The 27477-nt window shown below is 38.4% G+C and overlaps 1 long non-coding RNA gene across 1 annotated transcript; it reads right to left on the bottom strand.

The window, feature by feature from the left end:
• Positions 1-16098: 16098 nt before the first annotated feature.
• Positions 16099-23058, bottom strand: LOC149784141 (uncharacterized). The gene is made up of 2 exons (XR_016413756.1): positions 20047-23058; positions 16099-19066 (listed from the first exon to the last, which is right to left on the bottom strand). It is a non-coding gene; the product is annotated as an uncharacterized LOC149784141 (long non-coding RNA).
• Positions 23059-27477: the final 4419 nt, after the last annotated feature.

Genomic DNA, 27477 nt, shown 5'->3' on the forward strand with positions numbered 1-27477 from the left:
ACGAAGCAGAACTCCTGTTGAAACAAGCTGGCCTGTCCAAAGACACACCCTGTGGCATTCCTGAAATGCAAAAATTGCAAGATGTCCTAGCTCCAAGCTACACCTTGAAAGTGCACCCTCAAGAAGTGCGTGGGCCTCTGTTGTTTCGAGGGAAAAACTTTAAGGACGGAAAATACATTCATGTCTATTATCACGATGACCATTTCGATACCATTACCACTATCACTGGATTCCTGGGATACAGTTATTACTGTGAGAAATGTGACTATGGCTATAACAATCGAGAGCAACACAAACATTGCGGATGGAAATGCCCAGGATGTTTGGCCTCTCCACCCTGTCTGAGCGAAGGACAAGAAAGAGTACATTGTCCTGCTTGTCTGCGCACGTTTGTCAGCCCTGCCTGTTACCAACAACATCTGAAGACGCAAGGTTCACAGCAGAAATGTGCTTGTCAACTGCTGAGAATCTGCCCTACGTGTCGACAAGGCCTACGTACCAATAATGCCAAGGCACACGTATGTTCAGGAAAGAAAAATGTCACATTTGTCACCACATCGTGGACTTGAAACACGAATGCTACGTGCAAAAATACCAACCCCCAACAGAGAAAGAGGACGGTCACAAGAAGAAAGGCAATTTCATCTTTTTCGATTTCGAATGCATGCAAGAGACTGGCATTCACATTCCTAATTTCTGCGTGGCTCATCGAGCGTGCGAGAAGTGCATTCAAGAACCTATCTTCAGTCATTGCCCTCACTGCAGCAAGATTCCCGGAGGGCGTGAAAAAATCTTTCGAGGACCGAACACGTTAGCCCATTTTGCCCAATGGGTCTTAGATCCCATCGACAAGACGTGGAGCCAAGAGGACATCGAACGTTGCGGAGATTGTGATCGTCATGCCACAGTGATGGCTCACAATTTCTCCGGATACGATGGACAGTTTCTTCTCAGATACTATACGGAACAAGGCACCGAACGTCCTAAAGTGACTTTGAACGGAGCCAAAATCATTTTCATGCAAGTGGGACAAGCGCAGTTTAAAGATTCGATGAGCTATTTGGCCATGCCTTTGAGTCGAATGCCTAAAACGTTTGGAATGACAGAAATGGCTAAAGGGTACTTTCCACACTTTTTCAATACGGAAGCCAATCAACACGCCGTTCTACCCCATTTGCCTGAGGCTCACTATTACGACCCCGACAACATGCGTACCGAACAACGAGAAGATTTCTACGCTTGGTACCAGACTCACGCCTCCGACCCTTTCGACTTTCAGGAAGAAATGCTAAAGTATTGTCGTTCTGACGTGGACATTTTACGGCGTTGCTGTGGAAAATTTCGAGAACTGTTCATGGAACACGGAGGGGTCGATCCTTTGAAAGAAGCTTGCACCATTGCCAAAGCGTGTTCCTTAGTGTATCGACAACGATTCATGCCTGAAAACACCGTGGCTGTCATCAGTCCTCAAACGACCAACTATGTCAAACGTCAATACTCGGTCAAAGCCCTACGTTGGTTACATTACTTGTGCGACAAGGAGGACAAATGGATTCAGCATGCCTGCAACGGAGGAGGCGAAAAGACCATCGGAACGTATTCGGTCGATGGCTGGGACTTAGAAAACCCCATGATCGTGTACGAGTTTAACGGTTGCTTATTTCACGGATGTCCCGTCTGTTACCATGATCGTAGCACTAAAAATCAGTTTTTACAACGAACCATGGAAGACTTGCACCAGGACACTTGTCAGCGACGCCTAAAGTTAGAACAGCAAGGATACCAAGTGGTGGAAATGTGGGAACACGAGTACGATCACCGTATGAAAACCGATCCCGAGTTTAAACGTGCCGTGGAAAGTTACAAGCTGATGGACCCCCTAAACCCGAGGGATAGTTTGTACGGAGTAAGGACCAATGCCACCTGTTTGCTGTACCAAGCCGACGAAGAGAAAGGAGAAGAAATCAAATACTTGGACGTGTGTTCGTTGTATCCTTACGTGTGCAAATATTGTCCCTTTCCTGCAGTGCACCCACAATTGTTCACGGAACACATCGACCTGAAAAACATTCGACAATACGAAGGCTTGATCAAGTGTAAAGTTTTGCCTCCCACGAACCTATACCATCCCGTCTTACCTCACCATTGTCAAGGCAAACTGATGTTTCCATTGTGCCGTACTTGTGCCGAAACGTGCAACCAAGACCAACCTTGTCAGCACACCCAGGAAGAACGGGCCTTGACGGGAACCTGGGTCAGCGTAGAATTGTTCAAAGCTCTGGACATGGGAAACCAACTGTTAGAAGTGTACGAAATTTGCCACTTTCCCAAGACACAACAATACCACAAGGGTGACCCCAGTCAGAAAGGCATTTTCGCCGACTACGTAGATGCCTTTTTGAAACTGAAGCAAGAAGTCAGCGGCTATCCTTCCTGGTGTCACACTTCCGAAGACGAAAAGACATTCAAAGAGAAATACTATGAACAAGAAGGCATCTCTTTAGACCACATCGAGAAAAACGAAGGCAGGCGATCGTTTGCCAAAGTGATGTTAAATTGCTTGTGGGGTAAAATGGCACAACGACCGTGTTTACCCAAGACGGAATATTTGACAGAACCTTCCCGCTACTTTCAGATGATTCACGACAAAACCAAATACATGAAACACGTGGACGTCGTTCGCGAGGATTTGATCTTGGTCAATTACGAAGAAGATCTTGACTTTGTACAAGACGACCCCTTTGGAAATGTCATCATTGCGGCTTACGTGACAGCTCATGCTCGCTTAAAATTGTACGAAGCTTTAGAACTGTTAGGGGAACGTGTCCTGTACTTTGACACGGACAGTTGCATTTACATCCATCACCCGAGTCAACAGCACCCTGAGATCGAAGGAGACCGTTTAGGAGCCTGGACAGACGAACATCCCGACGACAAGATTCTAAGTTTCGTCAGTGGTGGTCCCAAAAATTACGGCTACGAATACCGGGACCCACAAGGAGAATTGCACACGACGTGTAAAGTGAAAGGATTGACTCTGAATTATCGTACCAGTCGTGTGGTGAACTTTGGGGTATTGAAAGAAGCCTTGCAATCGGGAGAGGATACAAACTTTAAAGTGACCACCTATCAACCGAACAAAATTGTACGTTTACCCACTCACCACATCGTCAGTCGACCCTTGGAAAAAGTCTATCAAATCGTGTACCAGAAGCGAGTGCGACTTCCCAGTCATTTCACCTTACCGTATGGACACATCGGTATTGGTCTGTATATAAAAAGGAACCCTAGGCAAGATCGATAGTTCATTGTGACTACCAAGACCTAGCGAACAAGATGAATACTTTCAGAGAGACACAAAACAAGTTTAGACAGGCACAATTCAAGTGGGGGGCTTCTGAAGTGGAATGAGATTGTGGGCCTTGCGACTTTTCAACCTGTGTTAGTGACGGTGCCAGAAGAACCCGTCACCCAGGACGGGACTGTCGTGGACAGGCCTGAAAGACCCTTTCGGGAGGACACTTGTGTGACCTTACCCCCTACTATAGAACTGGTTAGGACATTACCCAAAACATGTTGTACAGACACTTGTGTTTATTCCACGTTAATGGTTATCATGTGCCTTTTATCCTTATACTTAAGCCTTTGGCTTTTATGTATTTTTGTCTTCCGTGTTTATGTTTGAAACATTTAATAAACGTGTTCTGAAAAAAAGTATATAAACTCTTGTCTTGTTTGTTTTCGTGTCACAAGTGACATTTCTCACACTATGGCTACCTCTGCTGTCTCTGCTCCCTCTTCCTCCACTGTCAAAGTCATCGACGAACACTTAGATCGTGCCAGTTGGGAGGCTTTGTATCTTCGCCATCCCTTTAACATGCTCATTGCTGGACCTAGCGGTTCAGGCAAAACCGAATTCGTCAAACGTTTGATCGAACATAAACATCATTTGATCAATCGACCACCTCAGCGGATCGTGTGGTGTTACAAAGAGTGGCAATCAGCGTACAGCCTCTTGCGAGAAAGTCAAGGCGATTCCATCGTGTTTGTGGAAGGCATTCCTAAAGAAGACGACGGCATCGTCTCTGACTCCCGTCAAACCCATTTGGTCATTTTTGACGACATGTTAGGAGAAGACGAAAAAGAAATTAAACTGTGGTTTACGCGCAAAGGGCATCACCGTAATGCCAGTGTCGTTTACATCACCCAAAATTTGTTTCAACAAAGTAAAGCCCATCGCACCATCAGTCTCAATGCGCATTACGTGGTCTTGTTTAAAAGCCCTCGAGATAAATGGCAAGTGCAAGTCTTAGCCAAACAGTTCGGAACGCCTTGGCTGACTCAGGCGTACGACGATGCCACTCAAACTCCACACGCCTATTTACTCGTCGATTTGAAACCTACGATCCCCGAGGATTTGCGATTTCGTATCCACTTGTTTCACCACTGCTGCCAAGACGGAGGGCCTGTCCTGTACACGTCTCCGTCCTCGACTTCATTTCACTCCACATAAAAAAATCTATAAAAACCTCAGACCCTTTTTCATCTGTCTCACTCACAGTGTGAACATGACGTCCCTTCAGTCGCATCTTCCCGTCAAATTGATTCGTGCCTTGTATGGCATCAGTCGAGAAAAAAATCCACAAATACGAGCTCGTGTCTTAGAAGCTAGTCTCAAAGAAGTCTTACGATGGTTCATGTTGACGGCACGTCAATTACTCCAAGGAATCATTCAGATTCCTCATCAAACCAAACGCTTTTTCGATCGAAACAAAGTCGCTTTGTTCCAACTGGCCGATCCCAGCATCGACACTCAAACCAAAAAAACAAATCATTTTGAAACCTGGAGGGAGTGGTACTCTAGGAGGGGTCATCATTCGCTCTCTCTTAAGATGGGATCCTAATGCCCCCAAAGATATCCTCAAGAAAAAAGTCCAACGAAGCCCCAAGAAGAAAAAGAAAAAGACCAGGTCCCCAGGAAGAACTTATCCAGTGGCCAGAACCTCCTCTTACCAGACACCACCCCGGGAAAAGAAAAGAAGCCCCCAGAAAAAGAAAAGTCAACAGAAGAAAACTAGTCGCAAGAGAGGCACTTCGGCCAGGACGCAACCTTACACTCGCAAACCACGACCTGCCACGGCGGTGACCGCATCTCCGGCAGCCTCACGTTCATCCACTTCTCCGTTGATGACACCAAGAACTGATGAGTACTTGGAGACGTTGATCACACCAAGAACTTCTCCGTTGATGACCCCAAAAAGAACTTCCCCAGTGGCAGGACCCTCCAATTTAGTGGCAGTGGCTGCTGCTCACAAAGTACCTTGTCCCAAAATCAAAGTCCATGGGTATGTTAGAAAGTTTACTGGATTTGTCCAAGCAAGAACTGGCTCGATTTAGTCCGTTGCGTACCCCTCCACGACGTATCATGCCTGTCCTCAAACTGATACGCCGTAAAGACAATCAGTGGCGACGCGTTCCAGTATAAAAAAGACCTGTGAGCAAGTCGGGGGTATCAGTGTTTGTTTGGTGCTCCTGAAGACTCAAAGATGTCACCCTCCAGAAAAACCCAAGGAAAGAAAAGAAAAGGACTACCACCACGTTTAGTCAAACATGGGGACATGTTATCTGTCCTGTCCAAAGCTTCTCCACCTCTACGAAAAAAACTCATTCATTCGGCCTCCAAAGAGGTCATCGATACCGTGTGCGAATGTTGTTTGAACGTTTTGAAAGGCACGATCCCTTTGTCCAAACACCAGAAACAATGCTTAAGCAAACATCGTCACGTTCTTCGCCAAATGGTTCAAAAGAAAATTCCCATTCGTCAAAAGAAGAAGATGTTAGTCCAACGTGGAGGCATTTTGCCTCTCTTGTTAGGCCCCATACTGAAAGGAGTCTTGGGAACCATGCTGGGAGGACTGGTGGGAGCAAGATAAAAAGGCCTCGGAAGTTCCAAGATCTCAGAACCGACCCCTGACAACCCTATGGAAAGACGAAAACTAGCTTTGGTGCCTTACAAACGATGGATGGAATACCATCGGTGGCAAGAACAACGCACCCCGCATTTACCTCCCAATCCCAATTTGAGCGAGATGTCCCAGTTACAACACGAATTGCAGTCCTTAATGGATCGCCAAGATTTGTCCGAAACAGAAAAATCGCAAAAGTACGGTCAACTCTTGCAACGACTGCAACTCTTTCACCAGAAAGCTTTAGACGAAACAGCTCTACCCACTCTGAAAGATTTTAAGACCTTGATGAAAAGTCCAGCACCATCACCAGTACCAGTACCAGTCCTACCACTACCAGTGACCAAGACAGAAAAAGGAGAAGAAGAAGAAGCGGTTTCAAACTCCTCCAGAAAAAGTACGCAAGTTAACAACACCACCTACCTCCAGAATTGGATGGATTAAAAAGATGATGGCCACCCTTTCTTCATCACAAGAGAAAAAGAAAGTGAAGACAGAAGTGAAGACAGAAGTGAAACAAGAACCGATATCCCCCGCTCAGATATCCTCCTCTTCAACACCTATTGCCGGTCGCACACGCAAAGCATTGCAATCCAAGAAAGTACCCCAAGAGATAAAGAGTAGCATCCTCCAAGAGTGGGTGTCTTATTAACACACAAACACAAAAAAAAATGGAAAAAGTCTTAGCCAGCATTTACTACGATCCCTCTCATCCTGCAGGTTACGCAGGAGTTCAAAAATTGTATCGTGCTGCCAAAACGCGACTGAAAAGTCTCCGTTTACCTCAAGTGCAACGATGGTTACAAGAACAAGCTACCTACACTTTACACAAACCCATTCGACGCAAGTTTGCCAGAAGTCGCACCCGAGTGGAAGGCATCGATCATCAATGGCAAGCCGATTTAGCCGATGTCTCTCATTTGACCAGCTACAATCGTGGCTACAAATATTTGTTTTGTGTCATCGACGTCTTTTCCAAATTTGCCTGGGTCGTGCCCTTGACTTCCAAATCGAGCAGCGAGTTAGTGCGAGCCCTGCAACGGGTGTTGAAACAAAACGGTCGTCACCCTCTTCGATGGCAAACGGAGAAAGGCACCGAATTTCTGAACCAAGCTTTCCAAAAAGAATTAAAGAAATGTGACATTCATTTTTTTACCACCTTGAATCCCGAAACCAAAGCCAGCATCGTGGAACGTTTTCAACGCACTTTGAAAGAACGCATGTGGAAATATTTTACGCATCACCACACTCTGAAGTACATCGACATCTTACCGCACCTGGTGCAAGCGTACAACCAATCTTACCATCGAAGCATCGGACGTGCCCCGCAAGACGTGACTCCCGACAACGAAGTGTTGGTGTTTGAGCGTCTGTTTGGTACGTCCCCGACGAGGGCTGTCCCCAAGAAAAGTGGAGAGTTGGCCGTAGGAGATTGGGTGCGCATTGGCAAAACCAAACGCACTTTCGACAAAGGTTACTTACCTAACTGGACGACCGAATTGTTTCGCGTCACTGGACGAGTGCATGGCCGTCATCCTGCCGTCTATAAATTGGAAGACATGAACGGAGAAGTGCTCAAAGGAACGTTTTATTTGCCCGAGTTTCAACGTGTCACCAAAAAAGAAGATGACGTGTACGACATCGAAAGCATTCTCGAACGCAGAACCCGTAAAGTGGGCAAACGACGTGTCAAAGAAGTCAAAGTACGTTGGAAAGTATATCCACCCAGTTTTGATTCTTGGATCGACGCTTCGCAAGTCATCGACTATAAAAAGAAGTGACCATCATGCCCTTTCACACAGACGCAGCTACGTCGACCACTCCTCATTCAACTAGTTCTTCTGTGCAAGATTTACAAAAACAACCCTTGTGGGTGTGGTGTGGAGAACGTGTGCCTAAAACGCAAATCGTCTTTTTCTGCCAAATCTTCGTGGTGTATTGTGTGATCGGGGCAGCCATTGCCAATTTGAGTTTGCAACAAGGAGACAAACAATTGTGGACCATTTTATTGAGCAGTTGCATCGGTTACCTTCTTCCCAATCCCTCCCTGAAATTCTCCTCGAACGGGAACCACGGGAACCTTGTGTCCAGTGCCAGTGCCAGTCACCACTCCAACAACAACCACAACCAGAACCCCATTTTGGGCGGAGACACGCCTCTGACATCCACTAACCCCTCGGACAGCCACAGAACTCTGGAATTATGAGTCACGAAAACCAATTTTACTTAACCTTACCCAGTGATAGTTCCATGGAGGTGTTTCCCCACAACACGTTGTGCTGTTACACGGCTAAATTACCTCAAGCCATCCAGTTAGATCACGAAGCCCATTGGGAAGTGGCTTTAGTAGAAATGATTCACCCTACACAAATCCAAAACATCACCGAAAAGCAAAACACTTTTGAGGTCGAAATCCTGAACCAACAATTACAAGAAGCCATGAATGACATCGGGTTTTCAGGGGACACAAGACCATCCAACAATTCACCCTTCAATATCTACACCTTGAAAATTCCGGCAGGGTTTTATTTTAGTGGCCAACATTTGGTGGACACCATTACTTCCAGGTTCGAGTTCGCCTTTGGCAAAGCCCTGAACAGAGTCAAAAAAAGTGTGACCCTGGAGTACCATAAAGTGGCTCGTCGCTTACTGATGAAATTTCAGGATACCCAAACGTTGTCCATCAGTTTTAATCGTGACTTGTTTGATATTTTAGGTGGAGACACAAAAATGGCTCCAAATTTTAAACCGAAGATCAACAACAATACGGAATTTTACAAGTTTTTTCGATTCCCTGTAGAACTGAACCAAGGACTGAATTTGATGTTTGTGTACTCCGATGTGGTGGAGTATAACGTGGTGGGACACACCTCTGTACCGTTACTGCGTGTCATTCCTTTCAAAGTGCATAGTACCACGACCTGTGACCAGGAAGGTGGAAACACCTATCACGTCCACAGGGAATTTGTGCATCCTCATTATTTGCCTGTCAGCAAGTCGTATTTGGACACGGTCAACATTGCTATAAAAGGAGATTTGGGACAAAATATTCCATTCACCAAAGGAAAAGTCACGGTGAAACTCCATTTTCGAAAACGGTTCTCTCACGACTCGTAAGTCATGTATCCAGTGTATCGAGGGGTTGCACGACAGCGAGGACACGGTTTAGGAGATATGTTAAAATCGGCCTTTCGTTCGGTGGCCCCGGTGTTGAAACCGATGGTGACACGCGGATTGCACGCCTTGAAAGATGCGGCACTGACACAAGGCAAAGAATTTCTCCAAAATGTCATCATCGACAAACAAAACCCTAAAGAAGCCTTCATGAGGGCAGGCAAAAATGTCTTGCTGCAAACGGGTAAAGACCTTTTGGGCCGACAAGACACACCTATAAATGCCCTACACGCTACCGAGTCAAGCATTCAGCAAGGACAAGGCAGAAAGAGACGACGAAGAAAACACCCTTTCACCAGACTTCAAACTAGAAAGGCCAAGAAAAGAAGAACCGTTCGAGACTTAGACGTTTTCGATTATTGAGACACTGCAACAAAAAAATGATGCACCGAGAGTCTTGCGCCTGTTCTAAGACGGAACTGGATCTGTTTGCCATGCCCCCCACCATGATGACGATGCAAGAATCCCAATGGGTGGAATTTCATCGCGTCTCCTCATTGACCGATTCCCCTCCCATCGAGTTTGAGATCAAGGGACAGCCCGAAGATTACATCGATCTGAATAGCAGTTACTTGTACCTGAAAGTCAAAGTTCTAGATAAGGATGGAAATGCTATAGACACTGAGCCAGTAGCTCCCGTCAACAATTTCATGCATTCCTTGTTCAGCTCAGTGGACTTGTACTTGAACAACAAACTGGTTAGCAGCAGCATGGATACTTACCCTTACCGTGCCTACCTGGAAAATCTCTTGACGTACGGAATAGACGCCAAGAACACTCATCTCAATGCCTGCGTGCTATGGGAACTGACGAAGCGGGCGAATTTGATAAAACAGGTCTTGAAGCTGACCCCAAATCAAAAACAACCACCAATGAGGGATTTGTAGAACGAAGAAAGAGAATCATAGGACCCAACCAAAGTTTAGAAGTGATGGATAGTTTGCATTTGGACATGTGGTTGCAAGAAAAATATTTGCTGAACCGGGTGGATGTCCGCCTGAGACTGAATCGGAGCAGTACCGCTTTCCATTTATTGGCTGATGCTGGCGAGTACAAAACCAAAATCCAAGAAGCCAGACTCTACGTACGTCGTGTGGAAGTGTTACCTAAAGTAGGTAACGACATCAGTCAGACGTTGAGCAGAACGACCGCCAAGTATTCGATCCGACGCGTAGAAGTGAAAACTTTCACCATTCCTAGGGGACAGCGATCCATGATCGAAGATCATCTGTTCCAAGGACAGCTACCCAAACGTTTGATCCTTGGTATGGTCTCGAATGAAGCCTTCAACGGAGCTATCACTAAAAATCCTTTCAACTTTCATCACTTCAACGTGTCCAAGATTGAAGTCAGTCGCGATGGCAAGACCTTGTGTACCCGACCTTTCGAACCTGACTTTGAGAAGAAGAATTACTTGAGATCGTACTTGTCCTTGTACGAAGCCACGGGACAGTTAGGAACCAACACCAGTCACGGCATTACGTACGACGATTATGACGGAGGCTATGCTTTGTGGGCTTTTGATTTCACTCCAGACCAAGGCAGCGACGAGGGACATTTCCACCCTATAAAATCCGGCCAGATTCGTGTGGAAATTCTGTTCGGAAACAGAATCGGTGATGATGATGTAACGTTGAACGTCATCCTGTATGCAGAATTCGATAATATCATAGAAATCAACAGTTTGAGAGAAGTCATTCTAGATTACTAGAAGCCATGGAAGACTGTTATCCCTCTTTACCTAGTGGAGAAGCTTTGAAGATGGAATGTGAGGAGACCGTGGAAGGAGAATCCCAACCCAAAGACGAAAAGGACATCGTGATCAAGTCGAGATGGCCAGAAGAAGAACAGCAATTGGTCTCCTACTGTGCTACATACCTGGCAGACACAATTACGACATGGATGAAGCATGATTACTATGGATGTCAAAACACCAGTCAAGAAGAAAAATTCAACGAATATCTGGACGAAGCTTGGAGTCTGTTTAAAAAAGATGTGTTACGTTGGTGGTATAAAGACTTGCGTGAACATTTCTGTCCTCCATTAACGACTCGAGACATCCATTACATTCTAGAAACGATGAGAAAGTAAATCGTTGATTTTGTGACTAGTATGCTTATTTTGTTGTCTTAAGCTAGGAAACGTAGTGTCCATCCATGACTCAATGACTTGCAACAGAGGAAATCACAATTTCATTCACAACTTTGCCAACCCTGTTTAAAGTAGAGGGTAAATTGAAAAAAAATGTTTGATGTTATATTGTTGGATTATTGTTAAAAAATGTTAGAGTTGTTGGTTAGTGTTAAGTGATTTTTGAATAAAAAATGATGTGTTTTGAAAAAAATGCCTTTGTGATTTGTTTGGCTATAAGAATGTTTGATTCATGCTCTTTGACTTCTTACTATCCCTCTCATGACACTCATTGAACATTGCGGCTCGAAAACCGTGGAGGGATGTTTTCCTTCACGTCCGCGCTTTGACTTTAAGAACCGGGTTGTTTCCAGTCTAACCATTCATTGTCGACTCATCCTCCTACGAAGATGTGCTCCAAACTAGCTAAGCTAAACGAAGCCTACGTGACTTTGCATAGGGTCAGACACAGTCTGATACCGACGCCAGAAGAGATAGAGAATGTGAGAATGCTAAAAGTCACTGAAGACTTGATATAAGAACTCTTCAGAGAAGAAGTGAACAGGGAGAAAGAAGAATGGACAGAGAAGTACAGACTTCAGAGACAGCAGCAACAACAACAACAGCAGCAGCAACAGCAGCAGGAACCTGAACCTGAGAGAGGCTTTGTCGATTGTCGTATCGACACCAAAGAGTTCTTCTTCTCTTTCCGAAGAAGCAGACCTATCGCCAGAAAGTCTATCCTTAGAGGACATCGCATTCTTAGAAACTAAAAGATTGCCAAAGCAAAAAAAAAAACAAAAAAAAAAAACAAAAAAAACCCAGCCCTTTTCAGGGCTATCCCAATACTCTAGAAAAGAAATAACAATCAATTTGCCAATGTGTGTAGGTAGAGTAGTGTGAATATAAACACTAACTCTTTTTTATAGTGTGAGGGTATGTGTTTGTGTGTTTGTGTTTGTAACATCTCACGTACGTTGGTGTGGATAGTAGATTAAGATCATGTTTTTTTTGGCTGTTTGAGGTGTGGGGAGAGTAGATTTGGGGGGTTTGATTGAATTGCTTTGCGTATGTGAATAGTATATTGGAGTGATTAATGAAAAAATTTTTTAGAATAGGAATGGGTAGTATAAAAAAGTGAGTGAGTGTTTCTTTTAGGTCCGCGCGTTGTTTTTTGGTCATGATCTAGGTAAGATCAATTTTATGTTTTTTTTGTGGGATGTTTTCCTTCACGTCCGCAGTTTTAGTATAAATTGAAACTCGTTCGGCAGTCCAGCTACCCTTGTTGATTGATCAACACCAGAATGAACACGAGACTGGCGAAACTGTTGGAACTTCATGTGCATCTGGAATATGCCAGGCGCCTGTTGAACGAACTGGCCGCGGAGGCCATTGTGGAAGAAGGAAGGATGAGAGAGGAGGAGGAAAGAAGAAATAAAGAAGAGGAGGAGAGAAGATACAAAGAAGAGGAGGAAAGAAGATACAAAGAGGAGGAGAGAAGATACAAAGAAGAGGAGGAGAGAAGATACAAAGAAGAGGAGGAGGAAAAGGAGAAAAGAAGAAGAAATTTCAGAATCCCAGAAACCGAAAATTGGGATTCTGAAGCCACATATCCTGCCTCTGCTCTCTCCCCCCAAAAAGTAAAAAGCAACTGGGGAACAAGATGTGTATGTGGCGCCAGACCTGGAAGGTGCCACCATTAACCAGGTGTCCATGAAGTTCAAAAAAAACCCCAGCCCTTTTCAGGGCTACCCAATACTCTAGAAAAGAAATAACCATCAATTTGCCAATGTGTGTGTGTGTGTGTGTGTGTAGGTAGAGTAGTGTGAATATAAACACCAACTCTTTTTTCATAGTGCGAGTGTATGTGTTTGTGTGTTTGTGTTTGTAACTGCTCACGTAAGTTTGTGTGAATGGTAGATTATGGGTTTCTTTATTGTTTCTTAGCGTATGTGAAGAGTATAGTTTGGGTTTTGTAACCGCTCACGTACGATTGTGTGGATAGTAGATTATGGATTTTGTTTATTGTTTCTTAGCGTATGTGGAGAGTATAGTTAGGGTTTTGTAACAGCTCACGTACGATTGTGTGGATAGTAGATTTGGGTTTGTTTTAATGATTTGCGTGTGTAAAAATAGTAGATTGGGGTTAGTTTATTGTTGCTTCACTTATGTGGATAGTATATTACATGAAATGAGAAAAGTAGGGGATGTTTTCTTTCACGTCCGCACGATGTTAGGTCATGATCTAGGTAATATCAATTTTATGTTTTAGGGGGATGTTTTCCTTCACGTCCACGCTTTTCGTATAAGAACCCACAGTATTCGTCGTTCAAACCATTCAACAGAGAAGATGGCTTCGAACCACCTCGATAAATTTCAAACATTGCAAGACGTCCTTGACAATTTGGGCATGATAGAACAAATGCTAGTACGACTCAATGAAGACCACTATTCTTATAGTCCTCATAGAGTAAAAATGGAGATTAACAACTTAAGAAAAGCAAAGGACATGATAAGTGGTGTGATGAAGGAAATAAAGGAGGAGAAGGAGGATGAAGAGGAAAGGATAAGAATAAGAAAATGGAATGAAAAAATTGAAAAAGAAGAAGAAAATGAGAAGAGGAAGAAAGAAGAGGAGGAGGAAGAGAAGAAAGAAGAGGAGAAAAAAAGAAGAAAAAGAGTGTAGGTGAGAAAATAAGAAGTTTGTGGAGAAAAAGAAGAAATTAGAAGCAGAAGAAGAAGAAGAAACCAAAGGCCCTTTTCAGGGCCAGCCATATTTCTCGAAAAGAGAATGACTTTTCAATTGCCTACCCCTTTATAAAATTTAAAAAAAAAATCCCATGTTCAATTCCCCTTGTCCCTAAAGTAGTTTTTTTTTCTAACATGTTCAATTCCACTTTGTCCCTAGACAAACCCAAACTCTATTCCCATGTTCAATTGCCTTTGTCCCTAGAATCGATATTTTTTTTCTTCCATTGTTCGAATGCCTTTGATGCTAATCTCAATATTTCCTTTTTTTCCCTTTCTCCAATGTTAAATTCCATTGACGCTAATCTTACCCAGGGTTTTTTGCCCATGTTAAATTTCCATTGACGCTAATCTCGCCCAGGGTGGTTAATGTTAAATTTCCATTGACGCTAATCTCGCCCAGGGGGTGTTTTTAATGCTAATTCCCATTGACGCTAATCTCACCCCTTTCACTACTTACATTGCCTCGTCCACCTCAAACAGTTAAGCAACCAGTTTGCAAATTCCATTTATTAATTCAAATAACGTGGGTAATTTATTCTTGGTTACCTTCGCAGGTTTGCCGAGGTATAGGGATTGCCTTTCTGAAAATGCTTCACTTGTTCATTTTGCTGTTAGTGGAAGTATGAGTATTTTTTCATTTAACTCAGTTTATATTCTATATTTGTATGTATTACTCCTAATCTTTTGCATATACAGTCACTTCACATATGTTTTCATCGTGAGGGTACTCATTTCCACAGGCAAAGATAGGATGATCATACCTATTTTCACACTCCGGGGTGAAGCATAAGTCTATTATGCTTAGCTCATTTTCTTATGCACTACCGTATCTGTAGTCATGAAATATGATGACTGCATTGACCTTCATGTGGTTCCTCCGGGTGGCTGAATGATCTAAGTCACTCGCCTTTATAGATCACTCCTCTGGTTTCTCTTCTGTTAGCGTGTATGTATGAGAAAACTTGCTAGTATGTTCCCATGGGTTGGTGGTTCTCCCCGAGGTTTTCCCAGATTCTACTTTCACCAAATATACTAGCAGCGATTTATATCTTATCATGTGCTGATAATGGCGTTAAACCACAGAATCAAGCAAACAACTTGATATCTAACACTTTCGATGGAAACACGTAGGACACAGTGAAGTATTCACAATGCGTGTAGCATTACTATATACTTGAAAATATTCATCCAAAGCTCTACCTTCAGATCCCTACCTGCATGACTGTACAAATCTGCTCCAGTAGTAACCGATATTTGACAGAAATTGGCACTAATCCCTTTCATCCATGTCAGATAACTACTGTCTGAATAACATTTTGACAAGTTTACAACCCATTAGCACCTTCGCTGCTAAACAGGATAACAAACGTTGCGCTCATTTTCACTTTCTTAAATATTAGCTGTTGGGACTATGTAGTCTTAAAATAAGTAACAGAAGGAAAGATAAAACCAACAAGTTTTGAAACATGAAACTATTACTGGTCTATGGTCCGAAACTATGAAACAGAAATAAGCGAGAACAGCACGTTTTGTAAACTTCAACATATATGTCACTAGAATAGAAAATGTAAATCTAAAAGAAGTTTTAGCACTGTGAATGCAAAAGCAAATAATCCTAAAAGTTCTTTCACAAGTCTAAATATGCGAACTTCTTAGCTCCAGAGGTATTCCAAATAAATTCCGATATTAAATGTGTTGGTGTGCCTATAGTCTCGAATATGCAAATATGCCAATGTCCTGGAAAATGGTAAGGTTGTAGCAATATCTTGATACATAACACTATTTTAATCTAAATTGTCCTAGTCTGAATTCACTATAATTCCAAATGAATACTTTATTCCAAGAATAATTTGGACTCTTTCTAATGCCAGTGAATAATAATTTGAATCAATACATCCTACCAAATTAAAAACGGAACACAACAATAAGACCGATCCTGCCTCGGAGTAATGTTTCAAGCAAAACTAAGAACAAATAATAGAGCTAGGTTGTGTGTTAGTCTCCTCTCTGAAACATTCAACAGTGTTAATAAGTTTAGGAATGTCCCAGTGGAAAAAATGATGTCATTGACTCAGACTCAACGAAACATGTTTACTTCCATTAATAATGATCTGAATATATAATTTATACACGTAGAGAGTTTTAGCTAGATATTATGTTGTTACAAACTAAATAACACCGGTCAGGTACACCATTTTCCATTTTTTTGGACAAAGGGCAAACGTAAAAAACATATATACATAACATATAATCATGCGGAAGAAAAGCCAACAAGCACTACAAATTAAATATACATAACACAACATCATTTTTCCATGAATACATAATAAATATTTTAAATAGGAATACTAATCATCCTTAAGGGAGCGTTATATATATATATATATATATATATATATATATATATATATATATATATATATATATATATATATATATATAAAGTCCATGCCAAATTGTTTGCACGTGTTATCTTAATGTTCAACCCACAAACGGTGATAAAATATAACTATCTAAAAATTTGTTTAGAAATGTCCATTAGCTTCAATTTCAACCTACAACCAAGGATAAAAGGTAAGCACACAATATTACAATATGCAACAGATGAAAGAAACAGTTTTACTCCAAACAAACGGTTTTCTCATATACTAGATAAAGTTTAGAGCCACAGTGGGTCAGTGGTTAGTAAGATATACAATACAAATACACCATTTACTTTGAGTTATGAAAGTTTGTTTGGGGATGCATGATTTTAGAATGTTTATACAGAAATAGCTTTTTATTACCTGTATTTTATTGATAAATGGCTTTTGACCTTTTGGTCACTTCCGTTTATAAGGCAAAAGCATACATCATTAGTCTCTTTAAGGGTATTATGCCTGTCCATCCGTTACCTATTTAATCTGTAATACAATGCAGTTAGTACTTCATCTCAGATACAGACTAAACATCGTGGATGGCTTTCACTTGAAGCATGGAGGCAATTTTGTCATTATGAGGTCAAAAGTTGAAAGGTTAGGGCCAATTCGGTTAAAAGAGAATGATAGTAGCCGCAAAGCTGCATCAAACATTAACCGTAGACCCTTACCAAAATTTGTGGATGTCTTACACTTTTAGTAAAAAGAAATCCTATTTATTTTTGGACAAAACGTTCTAATTATGTAATAACTTTCTTTGTAGATCAAAAACCTTGAAAAACGTTTGTGGATGGTCTGCACTTGGTTAATAAGAAACATAAATTTGGTGGTTTCAAGATCAACATATGTCAGCATTCAAATGTTTTTGATGATAATCCAGCTGTCGATCACATACGCAGATCTGATTATGTTGCATATTTGCCATGAGATTAAAATATTAATGAATTTAGATGGCAAGCACATCACTGAGACGATGGATCGCATTTTGTATATGCTTTCGTACAAGGTGTTATCAAAATCCTGTGTAGATTACAAACAGAGGCAAATTCGCCCGTGGATTGTGGTTTGAATGATACATATTTATTAGTTAAAATGCAATGAGTTTCAACCGCTCCGGTGGCCTAGTGGTTAGAGCGTCCGCCTCGGATGCGGGAGGTCGTGGGTTCGATCCCCGGCGAGTCATACCAGAGACTTAAAAAATGGTACTAACAGCTGCCTCGCTTGGTATTCAGCATTAAGAGGTTAGTGTTAGGACTGGTCGGCCTGGTGTCAGGATAATGTGACTGGGTGGGACATCATGCTACATGTCTGCGGCATGATGCCCGTGCTAGACATCACTATAAACTGCCACATTGCAGACATCGAAGCGATATGACTGAAAAATTGTTAAAAGCTACGTTAAAAATCAAAAATCACATCACATCACATCGCAATGAGTTTCTTTCACTCTGCACAGTATTACTATTTATATCTAATGGATAATACTGTTTCTGAGCATAGTTCATTAATTTGACTCAAACGAATACAACACTATCATATTCAAATGATTATTAAATTTATTCAGCAACCAAAATGATCGAAGACAATAGCAATGCTACCCTGTTATCGAAAGATGTAATAATGATGTGATTTGTTTCCCACTGCTGGTAATACTAACAATACAATTACGTGAGGCATAGATCATATGAAGGATTTACAAAAGGAAGCTTCTCGCTTCTAGTGACATTCATTCTACCAATATTTTACCATTCTTGGATACTTGATGCCATTATATCGGTACGATGTCATATCGCTACTATGTCTGCAGTGTTACAGGTTATGGCAACGTCTAGCAATGGTATAATCATGCCGTAGACATGTGGCATCATGTCTCACCCAGTCACATTATCCCGACACCAGACCAGCCAAGAGAGAGAGGGAGAGAGCGTAACATTATATATATATATATATATATATATATATATATATATATATATATATATATATATATATATATATATATATATATATATATATATATTTGGTTAATCATACACATTACGTCCCGGTATGCTGCAATTATATTTTAAAGTGCAAATACATTTGTCTGATCGTGATATGGTGCAAACAACTAGTTTAACAACACAGACGCACACATGCAAATATCCGTATATGTGTGCGGACAGACAAGTTGGTAACGGAACAGATACAAATGAATTTCCAGCGTATCGAGCAAATTAAATATATCATCAGGCAAAGGAACAACGTAGTACAAAAAATAAATACATGAGACATATGAAATATTTACAAAGTAGGACGACAGTGACAGAAGAAAAAAGAAACCAAATCGAATGACGAAAATCGCAATCAAGAGGTATGCTTGTTTTGCGTTGGAGTCAAAATAATAAGGTTTATAAAAAAACAAGCAAAACAACTTAGAGACTGACCAGAATTGAGGATAGCGAGCATTTATGAACAGTAAGTAGAAGAATATAGATATAAACATACAGAAAAATGTGCTTTTAATGTTCTGAATTTCACTGATATAAGTCTATTATCCCTACGCTGAAGCGTTTTTCTGCATCCCTCAAATGCTTGAAAACTCCCAATGCTACACTGTTTCAAGTACATATTTCTAAGAGTCCCAATCTGAAAAGAAAAGAAAAACTTCTGACAATAAAAAGGACAAGAATCTGCTAGGGCGGACGTTTATATGATAATTTTAATATTGTTTTTCACTTATTATATTTCCTAAAGCAATTACTTGTCCTTATTTAGGACGAAACGCTTAATATTTTTCCGTATGTATTTTTCTTTGAAACCTTATCGTTTTCTTGATATAGAACATTATGTATGGAATCATCATATTGCCTAAACAACCAAACAAATCGCAATGTTATCAATATAGACAAGGTATTTCGGTCCATATTATTCGAATTCTAGTAGTTCGCTTTTAATTTTAATCTATCTGTATCCTGTCTATAACGTTTATTTACTACTCAGATTAACGTAAACTTTGAAGAAAAGAGTGGATGTGTAATTTTTTTTGTAACATAGATTTAATACATTTTCCACCATATCGCTACGATGTCTGCAGTATGGCAGCTTATAGGGATGTCTAGTACTGAGGCATCATGCCGCATACATGTAGTATGATGTCCCACCCAATCACATTATCCTACAAACACGTCGACCTGTCCAAAACAATAATCTCTTAACACTGAGCGCCTAGCGAGGCAGGTGTTATTACCATTTGTATAAGTCTTTGATTGATATGACACTGCGATGAGGCCGATTTAACTACCAAGCCACTGGAGCAGTATATTAAAGAAAATACAAGTCATTCCATTTTGAAAACGTTCTTGCAGAGTAGAAAATATGAGTGCTGCGAAAACATTGTTCTCATTTGCAACAAAATGGCTCCCAAACGTTTTAGAGTTTATTGCAAGCATGTTCTTATGAGATTAACATTTTAATAAGAGTCGTACTGGCGACAAAATTAAGATTTTAAGAAGAAAACAAAATGCCGAACATATATAGCTCAATTCGATTAATGCTTACAATAGCTCCAGTCTACCTGATTCTTTCACAATTAATGTGAAATATCAATTACTGTAAATTAAATGTACCTTCAAGTAGTTCTACTCTCGGGGATTTACATCCTTTACATACAAGAGCTGCCTGTTTTTTTTTTCCACATTGGCCGCACTTCAAGTAGACAAAAAGGAATTATAAAGTAGGATACATTTTTATGAAACGCTTTTCTAAACAAATTTATAATAATGTGAAAAAAGGTTAGTAAGATTAGAAATTCTTTAAATTTTTCATGCCTTATACGTTTGTGCGTAATGTATTAAAAGTTATTGTAAATGATGTATACATTTAATCAAAGTATTTTTGTTGTATTCATTGGTCCAGTCACAAAATTAGTGGCACAGTCGTTTAAAGCGCTCTCCTTTAACAACCAATGTCATCTCATTCAGCGTGATTTCGAGTATCAGGATCGGCGAATATGGGTAGCTGAGAAAGCCTGTCATCAGCTCCTCGTGGATCTCGGTTGATCTTAAAGGAGGTTTCCCGGTGTTTCCTCTACCGATTCTACTGGCCACCGGTATATAGCCTACCATTTCTCTGACGAATGGCGTTCAACCCCAAAACAACAACACATTCATAATATATTTCAGTGATAATAAATATACATAAAGGGCATGAACATAGGTTTATATTTTGTGATTATATCAGTGTTTGGTAGAAACCTTAAATAAACCAAACTATAATAAATTCTTTAATGAAGTATACAGGAAAAACCATTTTCGTGTAATGTACAGGTCATCTATACGTCAAATATAACATTTCAAAATCGGAAATACGTCATACTTTAAATGTCATAATATGATAATTGATTCCGATGTAACCAACTATCATTAAGTGGCAACTAAATGAAATATAAAAATTAACGAAATTCGCCAACCGGAAAAATAACAATTACAATTAGTTAAATTAGTCATGTAATATTTATTAATACTCTATGATATATTGATATATATATATATATATATATATATATATATATATATATATATATATATATATATATATATATATATTATAATAAAATATAATATAATATAAAATTTCCCTGATCAAATGCTTTTGGGAAATTTATTTGCCGTGTGAACTGGAACATATACATGATGTCACATGTTCTTATAAGATACAAATCTTGATGAGTTGACTCATCACATACTGCATATTTTCATGAATCCTGACAGGATGATGACAAAAATACTTTTCACTATTGGTTTTGTCTTTTTTTATGCTGTACTAAGAATACGCATTTATAGATACGTAGTAAAGAAACAAAATATACAGTAGCTAAAAGGCAACTTTCGTTTATTTCATTTATTTCCGTGGACTGATGCACCATCATGACCTTTGGTTATTCGAACCTCAGAGATTATCTGAAGTTTTATTGTAGCCTCCTTTGCAGAATCTTTTGCATGTATCTATATATTTCTCTATGTGTCTCTGTCTCTTTTCTGTATCTCTCTGTGTCTGTGTCTCTCTCTGTCTCTCTGTCTGTCTGTCTGTCTCTCTCTCTCTCTCTCTCTATATATATATATATATATATATATAATACTCATATTGTACTGCAAAAGAAGAAACTAAATTGTTATAAATATATAAGCGTTGTACAGTTGGTCGTATATCTTTCTGAACACTTCATGCTTAGAAGATTGTTATGATGATGCATAACATTTCTGCTGATGTGATGATGATGTCATTGTTTCGATAAATAAATACGTCTTTACTTTCTGTCAAGAAGTTTTGTGCCTGAAGAATCATAGACTTTACAGTATTCGGATTCATTTTAAACGAAATGAGTTTTACTATCAGTAGACAACGGATGGATTATGTTGTGAATGTACTATCATCAATAACATGGTTTGTATTTCTCAAGCACAAAATATGTATCACCATTCGTTTCTCACATTCTCTTAAATCATTCTCTTGAACTCGCTAGCGTGATATTTAAGTTATGTCATTTTCAAATCGTTATGAAAGCGAAGCCATAAAGTATGTACAAGATTAATAATATATTGCAAGGAGATCGATTATTCCCGACCCCGCACACCATTTCAATGGAAACGTAGATTAGAATAGAGTACCATCACATGAAGGTGATAATATGTTACTATTTAATATTTCCAGACAATATTAAGTATCAGGATATTCTTTGAGGCCACTGAAGGAGGTAAATATAGGTTTAATGTACATTATAGCATAATTCAATTTATAAAACATGTTGATATGGATAAAAACCTATCCCTAAAGTTTCACGATGCACATACAAAATTAAAAAATGCGATAAGTATGAAGGCATGACAAAATCGATGATGTAAACTTATTCCCCGTAGTCGTTGTAAACATTTCAAAGTAGTAGCACAAGATGTGCAATAATGCGAGATCGTAGGGTCGGAGAAACACTGTGTATTTTTTCTACTGATTTTGTTATCACTCTTTCACTCACACAGGCGCTGTAAAGCCCAGAATCGTTGTTGTCTTAAGAACAAGGTTTTAATTCACTTCATTTGACTGTTTAAAGATTTGTAATCTCCAGAAACGAAATGTGTTCCACATAGAATACGGCGTCAAGACATGCTTTATTGGGAAAGTAAAACATGACCATAATTAACTTATACTCAAAGATATACATAGTATTGATCCAATATATTCATAAAATCATTCAGGTCCATCTTAAGAGGATACAAACAATTGCACGAATCCTCAATTTACGTCATGATCCCGTCTAATAGCTTCTGCATTTTAGCGACTATACCAGAATTTAAAGAAATGATTGACCATGAGTTCGTTAGGTGGTAACCTTGTGGTAATAATCATATTTACGTCCTATAATATATTTAATCAAACTATAATGTTCTCAATCTCTATATCGGAATGAATTGGGTGGAAATACATTTGAAAGCCCACGGCTAGGCTGGCTTCTGAAGTGCACCTCAAAAAGTGTTTTTATCTGCATATATATTTGCACTTTCTGAACTTCAGGGTATATAGAAAACTAAATCACAAACGAAAAGAAAGTGACATGGTGATATATTGTCCTGGTCTATTGCTATTTCAGAATTCATATAATATTGCCTACACTATTTATGACACTTTGTTGTCATTTAACTAATATAATTCTAACAATACTTTTATATATATATATATATATATATATATATATATATATATATATATATATATATATAATACTCACATTGTACTGAAAAAGAAGAAATAATAGATGCATGAGTTGACATAATCATACAGATTGATAACATGCTACTGAGACAGAAAATACAAAATGATGTCCCTCAATATCTAAATTTAACAGACGTTTCAACTTATATAATACTATAGAAAGTAATTAATTTATTACCTTCAGGACTAGTTAGCTTTTTTCTTTACATTATAACACTGACTGATTATCAGCTGATGTACTTTATTTGATAACCTTTAAAAAAGTAACATGTAATATGTTGAACAAACACCGTAGCAAGATTTTACTAGAACGAATAGTTGCCGCTTACATATTCAAATAACATGGATCTTCGGTTTTCTTCTAATTTTTCAAGACAATTTAACACAAATGACAACTATTTAGCTAATTTTTACTTCATTCAAATTCATTTTGGGAATGGACAAATGAAAAGACTGATTGATGATCACTACTGGATTCCTCGGCTAGACACTGTGAATGTTTCTCAAAGGCCTTGATAATAAAGAATTGTATAGAATTAAAGTAAATTACATTATATTGCGTATATATATATATATATATATATATATATATATATATATATATATATATATATATATATAGATAGATAGATAGATATATATATAATTGCTTCAGACATATAAGCGTTGTACAACTGGTTATAACACTGTCTTGACAAGAGACTTGTATATCTTTCTTAACACTTCATGCTTAGAAGATTGTTATGATGATGCATAACATTTCTGCTGATGTGATGATGATGTCATTGTTTCGATAAATAAATACGTCTTTACTTTCTGTCAAGAAGTTTTGTGCCTGAAGAATCATAGAATTTACAGTATTCGGATTCATTTTAAACGAAATGAGTTTTACCATCAATAGACAACGGAGTAAAACGGATTAAGTTGTGAATGTACTATCATCAATAACATGGTTTGTATTTCTCAAGCACAAAATATGTATCACCATTCGTTTCTCACATTTTCTAAAATCATTCTCTTGAACTCGCTAGCACGATATTTAAATTATGTAAATTTTCAAATCGTTATCAAAGCGAAGCCATAAAGTATGTACAAGATTAATATTATATTGCAAGGAGATCAATTGTTCCCTACCCCGCACCACATTGCAGCGGAAGCGTAGATTAGAATAGAGTACCATCACATGAAGATGGTAATATGTAACTATTTAATATTTCCAGACAATATTAAGTATCAGAATATTCTTTGAGGTCACTGAAGGAGGTAAATATGGGATCTATGTAAATTATAGCATAATGCAATTTATAAAACATGTTGATATGGATAAAAATCTATCCCTAAAGTTTCATGATGCTCATAAAAATGTAAAAAATGCGATACGGATCAAGGCATGACAAAATCGATAATGTACACTTATTCCCCGTAGTCGATGTAAACATTTCAAAGTAGTAGCACGAGATGTTCAATAATGCGAGATCGCAGGGTCGGAGAAACACTGTGCATTTTTTTTTTACTGCTTTTGTTATCAGTCTTTCACTCACACAGGGGCTGTAAAGCCCAGAATCGTTGTTGTCTTAAGAACACAGTTTTACATTAAAATTCACTTCATTTGTCTGTTTAAAGAATTGTAATCCCCGAGAAGAAATGTGTTCCACATAGAATACGGCGTCAAGACATGCTTTATTGGGAAAGTAAAACATGATCATAATTAACTTATACTCAAAGATATACATAGTATTGATCCAATATATTCATAAAATCATTTAGGTCCATCTTAAGAGGATACAAACAATTGCACGAGTCCTCAATTTACGTCATGGTCCCGTCTAATAGCTTCTGCATTTTAGCGACTATACCAGAATTTAAAGAAATGATTGACCATGAGTTCGTTAGGTGGTAACCTTGTGGTAATAATCATATTTACGTCCTATAATATATTTAATCAAACTATAATGTTCTCAATCTCTATATCGGAACGAATTGGGTGGAAATACATTTGAAAGCCCACGGCTAGGCTGGCTTCTGAAGTGCACCTCAAAAAGTGTTTTTATCTGCATATATATTTGCACTTTCTGAACTTCAGGGTATATTGAAAACTAAATCACAAACGAAAAGAAAGTGACATGGTGACATATTGTCCTGGTCTATTGCTATTTCAAAATTCATATAATATTGCCTACACTGTTTATGATACTTTGTTGTCATTTAACTAATATAATTCTAACAATACTTATATATATATATATATATATATATATATATATATATATATATATATATATATATATATATATATAATACTCACATTGTACTGAAAAAGAAGAAATAATAGATGCATGAGTTGACATAATCATACAGATTGATAACATGCTACTGAGACAGAAAATACAAAATGATGTCCCTCAATATCTAAATTTAACAGACGTTTCAACTTATATAATACTATAGAAAGTAATTAATTTATTACCTTCAGGACTTATTAGCTTTTTTCTTTACATTATAACACTGACTGATTATCAGCTGATGTACTTTATTTGATAACCTTTAAAAAAGTAACATGTAATATGTTGAACAAACACCGTAGCAAGATTTTACTAGAACGAATAGTTGCCGCTTACATATTCAAATAACATGGATCTTCGGTTTTCTTCTAATTTTTCAAGAAATTTAACACAAATGACAACTATTTAGCTAATTTTTACTTCATTCAAATTCATTTTGGGAATGGACAAATGAAAAGACTGATTGATGATCACTACTGGATTCCTCGGCTAGACACTGTGAATGTATCTCATAGGCCTTAATAATAAAGAATTGTATAGAATTAAAGTAAATTATATTATATTGCGTATATATATATATATATATATATATATATATATATATATAATTGCTTCAGACATATAAGCGTTGTACAACTGGTTATAACTCAGTTTTGACAAGAGACTTGTATATCTTTCTTAACACTTCACGCTTAGAAGATTGTTATGATGATGAATAACATTTCTGCTGATGTGATGATGATGTCATTGTCTCTATAAATAAATACGTCTTTACTTTCTGTCAAGAAGTTTTGTGCCTGAAGAATCATAGAATTTACAGTATTCGGATTCATTTTAAACGAAATTAGTTTTACCATCAATAGACAACGGAGTAAAACGGATTAAGTTGTGAATGTACTATCATCAATAACATGGTTTGCATTTCTCAAGCACAAAATATGTATCACCATTCGTTTCTCACATTCTCTTAAATCATTCTCTTGAACTCGCTAGCGCGATATTTAAATTATGTAAATTTTCAAATCGTTATGAAAGCGAAGCCATAAAGCATGTACAAGATTAATATTATATTGCAAGGAAATCGATAAAAGCTATCATACACCCGTGATCTAATTCATCAATGAGCGAAAATAAAAGGAAAGGTTGTATGTGAATAATGCATTGATAATATGCTAGGAAAGAAACAGAGGGTGAGCAGGACTACGTGCCTTGCGCTGACATTATTACACAACTTATGACAACAGGTATTCAGGAGAAATCAGACGCACAACTATTATTTTTTTGTTAGTAATTATTAAATAAGAAATATAAATAGGCATTAAAGTGTGCATAGTTAACAATAATAGATTTGCATTGTTTGGTGCTGTTAGGACGATACCATATGTTACAATTAGAACAATAAATCAGTTTTTATCAAAGGATGATTCAAACGTATGTATTAGGGTATGCTACCATGAATAGCATTTGTTGAGACAAATTTACTATGTATGTCATGTTTGTCGCATAAATATATTAATTTGGATAAACAGTATTATTGCATAGGACGCTATGATCATCACTAGTTTTGTTAAATCTCGGTCTTTATAAATTTCCTGGCAATAATAAATAGCAATGAAGAAAACTTGTATCAGTTACCTTCCAACCAAAGTTACAAGTACAAAAATATATACATTTAGCTTATATGTTTCTAAATCGATAACTAACTTAATCATGTAAGCTGTGGAAAGATAGAGAAATATTATATATTGCCACATTATCATGATTAAAACAAAATGTATATTTCCTATGAAACAAATATATATGACTAACTATTTTCATAACCAAAATAAGTGCACAATTTATTTTTGTGAACAGATTAATTATGTTGCAAATAAGGAAGTAGATTCTATACAGATTACAGGTGCGATGACATCATGTTAAAATCGCCAGAGGCATTGATGTTGGACAGTCATGTACAGTCATTTTGATGTTCAAGTTAAAAACAATTATGCATATGATAAATTGTTGATATTA

Source organism: Sinohyriopsis cumingii, chromosome 14 (assembly GCF_028554795.1).
Source record: "Sinohyriopsis cumingii isolate HCF-2022 chromosome 14, ASM2855479v2, whole genome shotgun sequence".
NCBI classification, from domain to species: Eukaryota; Metazoa; Mollusca; class Bivalvia; order Unionida; family Unionidae; genus Sinohyriopsis; species Sinohyriopsis cumingii.